Here is an 8,904-nt window from a genome sequence, read left to right as displayed (position 1 = left end):
ACTGGAACTCCCATTTAGCTGCCTAGTAGCGTGGACCTTGGACAGGCTACTCAATCTCTGGGTCTCTTCTATAAAGTGAAATTAATTGTAATACTTAACTCACAGGTTTTGTGTGACGACTAAATGAGACCATTACAAAGCGCTTAGCAGAGTGCCTGGCTTACCATGAGTCCTCGGCTCTGGACAACGCAGTGGATGCTGTAGTGCACCCCCCCAACCTCCCTTCAGGGCTGAAGCACTTACTTCCGCAGCTGCTGGGCGTGTGGATTCTCGAGTGTCAGTTTCCCTGAGGGTCAGCTTCTGCGGGAATGGCCCACCCCTGATGAGAGCAGCCTGGCCCCAGGTCACATCCCCTGTGAAGGGCAGCCCCATCCAGTGACTGGTGGATGTACGGGGGAGGGGAATAATGGCCCAGCCCCCTCTCCACAACGCAGGGTGATGCTAAAGGGTCATCCCAGCTCCAAAGTTCCCCATCAGGTTGGCTGAGTCCTTGTTCTCTCTTCCCAGTGCTGCTTCCTGCCCTTCCCTTGCCCAAATATCGATCCCGAGAGCGCACTAGGCTCCACCCCATAAGCCTGTGTCCCAGGGAACCCAACTAACAAGAGTGACAATAACGACCCTTACGGTTGCACTGCAAGAGGAGCATTCCCATGGTGCAATGGGGGGAACCCCTCTGCGATCTCATTCCCTGTAGCTCCACCTCACTCACTCCACTCCAGGCCCACAGGCCTGCTTGTGTTCCTCATACACACCGAGCATGCCTCTCCTCAGGGCCTTTGCACATGCTGTTGCCCCGTGCCTGGGACGCACTTCTCTCATCCACGTGGCATCCCGCCTCTCCTCCTTCACGTCCAAAATTACAGCATCACCTCTACCACTTGGCACCTGCTGGCCTTTCCCATGCTTGATTTTTATCCTTAGCACTTACCACCTTCAAATGCACTATGGAATACAATTCTTCATCTTGTATATTGTCAGTATCTCCCAGCTAGAGCATCAGCTCCACGAAGTCAGGGAATTTTGTCTGTTTTTGTCTCTCTTGTCTGTTTGCCCAGCACCTTGATCCGTACCTGGCATATAGAGTTCTTAGTAAATACTTATTGAATGAAAGGATGGATGAATGATTAATTTACCCATAGGGGAATGAGGGCAAACAGGGGTAGGGGCCCTGAAAGATTTCCTGAAGGAAGGGCCAGCTAAGCTGAGTGTGACCTTAGGGTTTTTTTTTCCCTGAAGTGTCTCCAGGCATTTGACTTGTGAGTTTTCCATCTTAGACTTTTGAGTAGTTGAAGGCTAGAAGGTTTTTTCGTTTAATTTCTTTTACAGCCCCACAGGAAAAACATTTTTTTCATTTTTTCACAAGTGTGAGTACTTGGGGAATGTGGGTGGAGGTGGGGGCCCACACATATATGGAAAAGGCACTCTCTAAACAGGTTTTACAGTCAACAGAAATCTTTGCCTTGAACATTTTTCAAGGCACACAAGGCCTTTGTGTGATGGGTAGAATTCAAGCGTAGTGTCCTTCCTATCTGCGTTGTCCCCATGTGAGAAACGTTTGGGAAACCCACTGAATATATTTTCAGTAAAATCTCTGCAGTAGCCTGGGAGACAGGATGGTATGTTCTGGTTAGTACAAGTCTCTTGCAAGCCTCACAGGCACCTTGAGGATCGTTAATTGTCAGAGATCTTGTGAGTCTGAGGAATGTGGGTGTAACTGACCTCTAGTTGGGAACGTGTTCCATGGCCTTTATAATGAACTCATTAAATGAAAGTAAGTTCCTTAAGAACTTGTTGCCCACGTACCTTCCAATGAGGTAGTTCTCAAAGGGTGAGGGGGTTGGGAGAAGCCCTCTTGCGAGGAGGAGGGTCTCCAAATTATCTGGCGACATTTTTCAATGTGGATACCCTCACTCACCACAGCCAGAGATTCAGACCCTTGCATGGTGGATCACAAAGCACATTTATATCTGCATCGCTAACGCTAGTGCCAATCAGGCACAAGTTCTGAGCTTCAATCCCCGCCCATCACTGACTCAGAGTCCAACACTGGGCAGGAGGGTGGCAGAGATCAGCCTGCCTGCCATCTACACACTCACGGGAGGACCTTAGACAAGCTTAACATCTGTGAGCCGCAGTCTCCTATTCTGTAAAATGGGGCTAATAATCCCCGCACTGAGTGCCTCTGAATATTTTCTTTTTTTAATATTTTAAAATATTTTTAAATTTATTAAAAATGTATTTAAATTTTTTTAATTTATTTATTTTTGGCTGCGTTGCTGTGCGCAGGCTTTCTCTAGTTGCGGCAAGCGGGGGCTACTCTTTGCTGCAGTGCGCGGGCTTCTCATTGCGGTGGCTTCTCTTGTTGCGGAGCACGGGCTCTAGGCGCGCGGGCTTCAGTAGTTGTGGCACGTGGGCTCAGTAGCTGTGGCGCACGGGCTTAGTTGCTCCACGGCATGTGGGATCTTCCCAGACCAGGGCTCGAACCCGTGTCCCCATGTTATTTCCAGAACCTTCTGAATAGGGCAGGGATGAGACATCAAGAGGAACTTGCAGAAGCAGAAAGCTGTCTCTGAATATTTCCTACATGCAGGAAGGATGGCTATTTGCCACAGAGCCACCTGAAAGCGGCCTCATCTCTGTGTGCGAGGATGTGAGTATGCACGTGCGCACACCAAACGGAGTCACACAGACTGCACTTCTATCCAGCTGAGACAGATTCTCAGCGCTGTGTCTCTCCACTGAGCTATCACATTCCCACCGACAGATACCCTTCCTTCTATATAGCGCCATCTCTGGTCAACCTCACACATGTCACCCCTGTGTTGGCACCGTCCTCACGGCCACAGAACTTGCCCGCAAGGGGAAATGGGTATTACTGATAAAATCAATCAGTACTCCAAAGGGCCGGCTGCTCTTCTCAGACAGACACTGTCCTTTGATAAATTCCAATGTGATGCTTCTGTATATGTATTGAGTTCTACTCTGACATCTAGATCATTCTCAGTTTTCTCTGTCTGACCTGCTAGGAGTGGCCATTTTGAACTTGAATTCAATTTCGGTTTTCCAGGGTGTCCCTCACTTTCCTACGTTGTTGTCCAGGGCCAGCAAATCCTCAGAAACTGAGTTCAAGTGCATACACTCATTCATCTGTTTAACCATTCTTTCGTTCATTCAGCAAACAGGTGCTGAGGACCTGCTACGTGACAAGAACTGTGCTAGGCTGTGGGACACAATGATGGACAAAACAGGTAGAGTTTCCACCCTTATGGAGCTTATAGTCTAGAGGGGAAACCAAAAGTTAACAAGGAAATAGTTATTCAAAACCCATGACAATTGTCATGAAGGAAATGAATGGGGTGCCATGACAGAGGATGGAAGGAAAGGGTAATCTAGGGAGAGGGGATACTAACAGGCTATGTCTCTAAGGATGAGAAGCTAGACATGAAGAGAGGAGGGGAAGGACATCTCACTCAGAAGGAAGAGTAGGTACAAAGGCCCTGAGGCAGGAAGGTGTGAGGAGAAAAAGGATGACACCCACGCCCCCAGCAACCAGGAGGTTACGCTGGCACTCCTGCCCTTCCATAGGCAAGAGGAGTCCCCATTGTCTATCCTGGCACAAGATGGTAAGGGGGTCCCTGCCAGCCCTGCCTCTCTGTACTGGGATGCCAGCACTGGGATGGAAGTGGCTTCCTTGCTAGTCTGGAAAGATGAAATGGAGGAGGAATGGGTGTTACTGTGGAGATATCTTTGAGAAAGTGCCATCTTCCTTAAAAAAGAAACCCCCAAAACTCCTGGTCATCACTAGAAGACTTCTAGGGGTAAGAGAGGGCAACATAGGCCCCAGACACTCACCCTGATCATTTTCCTTCCCATGGATGCCCCTTGCTTATCACCATTGCCACCCCCATGCCAGCCTCTGAAGGACACCACTCTTTTTCTGTTCTCTGAATGCATGTCATTTTCCTCAGCCCTAGGACACAACTGAGACAATGTTAGGTATCTAAAGAAGGCTCACCTGAGGGCTGAAGGGTAAGAAGAAGTTAAGAAACATAGAATCTGTATCCAAAGAGGGACTCTTTTAAGACTGAAAGAAAGCACTATTACTATTTAGGCTGGGCAGCATGTGTAAATTGCCTTGGCCAACCAGGACATATGTTAACCCTCCCAAAGAGAGACACAAGGGAGAGAAAGAAGCAGAAGCCCCTCCCAGGCTTCCTAAGGCCTGTTTTTCTCCAAATATTTCCAGTTCATTTTCCAGGCACGTGGTAAAATTGTTTCCCTGATGCCTTGAGATTAGGTGTGAACATGTGACCTGCTTTGGCCAATGGTGTATAAATACAAGTGTGGCATCTCACTTCTGGGCAGAAACATCAACAGCCAGTATACAATAGGCCATGCTTCCTTTTTCCTGCCTTGGGGATAGTGAAACCATGATGATAGAGCCTTCCTCAGCCTGGGCTCTGAGTGAGGAGGATATGGAGCTAAACACTCCAACTGACACATGATGAACATATTGCATAGCGAGAAATAATTCTTTGTTGAGTTAAGCACTGAGATCTTGGGGTTATTTGTTACTGCAGCACCACCTAACTCAACCTGACTGACTCTCCTCCCAAGTTCCAGTTCTAGGTCTGAGGAGCCACCCTTCCCCCAGACCTCTGCCTCATAGGCCTGTGCCCTGGGTTGCCCTGGAGCTACCTTCCCCAAATAATGGTAGTGGCCTTCTCAACTAGCTGTCCCAGGCCCAAATGAGAACACAGAGCAAAGCCAGTCTGAAGGATGGAGTCAGAATCTTGTCAAGGTAAGAGCTTGGCAGTGAAATGAAGGACGAAGATGAGTGTTATGTGTTGAATTGTATCCCCTAAAATTCATAGGAAGTCCTAAGCACAAAAGTGTGACCTTATTTGGAAATAGAGTCAATGTATCAATAGATGTCATTAGTTAAGATGAGGTCATTAGGGGACTTCCCTGGTGGTGCAGTGGTTAAGAATTTGCCTGCCAATGCAGGGGACACGGGTTCGAGCCCTGGTCTGGGAAGATTCCACATGTCATGGAGCAACTAAGCCCGTGTGCCACAACTACTGTAGCCCGCGAGCCACAACTACTGAAGCCCGTGTGCCTAGAGCCCGTGCTCCTCAACAAGAGAAGCCACCGCCATGAGAAGCCCATGCACCGCAACGAAGAGTAGCCCCCGCTCGCCGCAACTAGAGAAAGCCCGCGCCCAGCAATGAAGACCCAACACAGCCAAAAATGAATTAATTAATTTAAAAAAAAGATAAGGTCATTAGGGTGTACCCTAATTTAATGTGACTGATGTCCTTATAAAGAGGGGAAATTTGGACAGAGAGGCACCCACACAGGGAGAATGCCATGTGAAGATGAAGGCAGACATCAGTGATGATTCTACAAGCAAAGAAATGACAAAGCTATCCAACAAACAACCAGAAGCTAGGAGAGAGGCATGGAACAGATTCTCCATTACAGCCCTCAGAAGGAACTATCCCTGCCAAAACATTGACCTTAGATTTTTAGTCATCAGGACATTAGGACAATAAATTTCACTTGTTTAAGCCACCCAGTTTGTGGTAATTTCCTACAGTGGTCTCAGGAAACTAGCATAATGAGAAGCAATGTTGGAACTAGCAACAGAACTAACAGGCAAATTTTGTAACCCTTCCTGCAAGTCTCAGAGCATCTCCAAGTTCCCTTGACACATATACAGGTATGATACAGACCTAGATACAGGGACAGACAAAGACACGGATACAGGTATAGGTAGACAAACAGATTCGGGTACATATAGAAACGTAGATACAGGTACACAGAGAGAGAGAGAGAGATACAGGTACAGATAGACATCCAGATGCAGGAACACACAGAGAGACAGACATGGGTACAGATATAAATGCAGATATAGATAGGATAGAGGTAGAGACACACAAAAGAAGTGCAAAAGCAGCACAAACACAGGAACTAATAGAGGTAAAGATAAAGAAATAGATACAGATAGACACGGATACAGGAAGATATTGAGACACACATAGAAATACTTATAGCAAACCAGATAAAGGTTCAGAGAGAGCCAATGGTATAGATACATACAGAAACCCAGTTACAGGTAGAGATACATACCAAGAAAGCATTATAGGGTACAGTACAAAGATACATTTACAGATAGAGGGACAGATGAAGATACTGGTACAGGCTGATAGAGACCCAGACACAGGTAAAGAGATAGATCCATATACAGATCCAGGTAAAGACACTGATATATAGGTACCTACAGAGACCCAGATACAGGAACAGATAGAAACACAGATACAGGGGCAGATAGAGACATAGTTACAGATACAATTACAGACGCAGATGCAAGTACAGATAGAGACACAATTACTGGTAGAGATAGAGAGACACATACAGGTACTTATAGTGACAAAAATACAGGTACAGATATAGGTAGTTACAGAGACAGACACAAGTACAGTTAGAGACACATATACAGATACAGTTACACGTAGAAGCCCTGATACAGGTACAACCAGAGAACCGGATACACGTATGATATAGAAACAGATATACGTACAGATAGAGACACAGATGGATCTACAAGGTAGAAACCCAGATACAGGCACAGGTAAAGACATCGATTCATGTACAGATAGAGACCAAGTACTAGTTAAAGACAGAGACACAGTTTGAGGTGCAGATAGAGACACAAATTCAATTTCATATAGAAACCCAGACACAGATACAGGGATATACAGAGACAGAGATACAGATGCAGATAGAAACGCTGACAGTTATATAGAGAGAGACTCACAAAGAAATACAAATAGAGACACAGATACAAGTTCTTATAGAAACTCAGATAAAGGTACAGATAGTGAAACAGATATAGGTATAAATAAAGAAAAATATACAGGTACAGAGAGAGAGACAGTTACTAGTATAGCCTGAGACACAGAAATAAGAATTTCTAGAGATACAAATGCAGGTACAAATAGAAACATAGATACACATACTTATAGCCACACAGATACAGGTATAAACAGAGACACAGATAAAGATACAGGGACAGGTAAAGGCACAGATCCAGATAGTGAAATAGATGCAGGTACAGATAGAGACACAGATAAAGTATAGATATACTTCTGCCCCATCATTGATATCAGGACCCAAGGTGAGCTTAATGGCATCTGGGAGGTGCCAAATGCTGACAGTTGACAATATCATCGACGGTATTCATACATGGTTTTTAGAATTCTTTGCTTGGTACATTTTCTCTAAAGAACTTCTTACTGGTAATGAGAATTATAAAGATAATTGGCTTTCCCTTTTCAGCTGGGCAGCCTGACAGCCTCTGATAACCCTGTCAACTGTAGCCCAGATGTTCTGCATATTCATACATTACTTTGTTTTGATTTTCTACTGCTTTTTGTGTTTTCTCTAGGCTTGCTTCTCTATTTCTATTTTATTAAACTGTGCATATTCTAAGCTATCTCAAATTCATTGTCGAATGAAGTCGGGTGTCAATCAATGACACGGAGGCAGCTGTATAATATAGTGGTTCAAACAGACAGACCAGGGTCAAACCCCAGCTTTGCCACTTCCCAGTATGACACTTTGGGCATTCATGTTGCCCTGCTAAGTCTCAGTTTCTCCATCTGTAAAATGTAGATGGTAATATCTCAGTCACAGGGTTGTTTGGATAATTAAAGGAAATAGCATATATACATCACAACACCGAGCTCCATGCCTGGAATGTACCATACGGTCAATAAGGATTTGTACACTTAGAGGAAACTACTGCTGCCCAAAGTAAAGAGAGAGGATTCTGACAGAGAAAAGTTTGAGCCGATTTGGGATTCCCAGTGTCGACAAAAAAAATATTCACAAACTAAAAGTTGAGAGTTATGTTTTATTCGGCGGGAATTTTTAGGACTTCAAGGCCGGGAGGCAGCGCCTCAAGTAACCCTGAGAGGACTGCTCCGAGGAGGTGAGGGGGGGGAACCAGGATAGTAGGAGTTTGGCAACAAAGGGCAGGTAGTCAGAGCATCAAAAGTTTACTGTTAAAGAAAACCAGACATCTCAAGTTAATGAATTTAGCACTTTTCCGTGTATGGGAAGATGCAGGAGTCTGGGCTCATTGAAATCATTCCTTTGATATGCACCTCAGCTGTCTGGGGCCTGTATCCTGTGTCTTCACATCCTCAGAGCTCACCGTGGGGAGTGGCTACAGTCTGATTGCTGCTAGATGGCAGGTATTCTTTCCTTCCTGAGTTCTCTCAGGGCTCACGTTGGAGGGCTGCAATCGCTGACGACCGTGACATCCTTTGTTTACCGATATAGCAGGCAGTGTTCCGCTTATCACCAGTAAGGATGGATTTTCTATTGGTCACTGCCACATAGCGTGCGTGCTTCTGGGCGTAGTGTAAGGCTGTGGTCGGACAGGCAGAGGATGCTGACCTTTGCGGGGCGTGGAGGGAGCTCCTGCTGGGGGGGGAGTCCCGCATCGTGCTGGGACGGCACCAGATGATCTCCAAGGCTCCCTCCAGAGCTAAGACACCACCGCCCCACCCCCCGGCCTCCGGCCCTGGAGATGCTCCAGTTCGAAGGGAGAGGCAGCCAGCTGGTAGTGGGTTCCAGCATGGGTAAGAGCCCCTGAGGAGGACTGAGGGCCACGGTGCCATGGAGAGCAAAAGGCAATGATTAACGAGGCTCCGGGCAAGCTGACCCAAAGCGCGAGCCCAGCTCCAGCCAGCCACGCAACGTAGAAGCCTCCGCCCTTGGCCTCAGCCTCCTTTCGCCTTACCCGGAGCCTGTATGAACTTGCTCTCAGTCACAGGGCGAAAGCCCGAATCCCAGGCTGGGGGGGGTGGAGCTGGCTCCAGGCCCCAGCTACGC

This window comes from Balaenoptera ricei, chromosome X (genome assembly GCF_028023285.1).
Source record: "Balaenoptera ricei isolate mBalRic1 chromosome X, mBalRic1.hap2, whole genome shotgun sequence".
Lineage (NCBI taxonomy): Eukaryota > Metazoa > Chordata > Mammalia > Artiodactyla > Balaenopteridae > Balaenoptera > Balaenoptera ricei.
The sequence above is the reverse complement of the archived record's forward strand: the minus strand, read 5'-3'. Positions refer to the sequence as shown.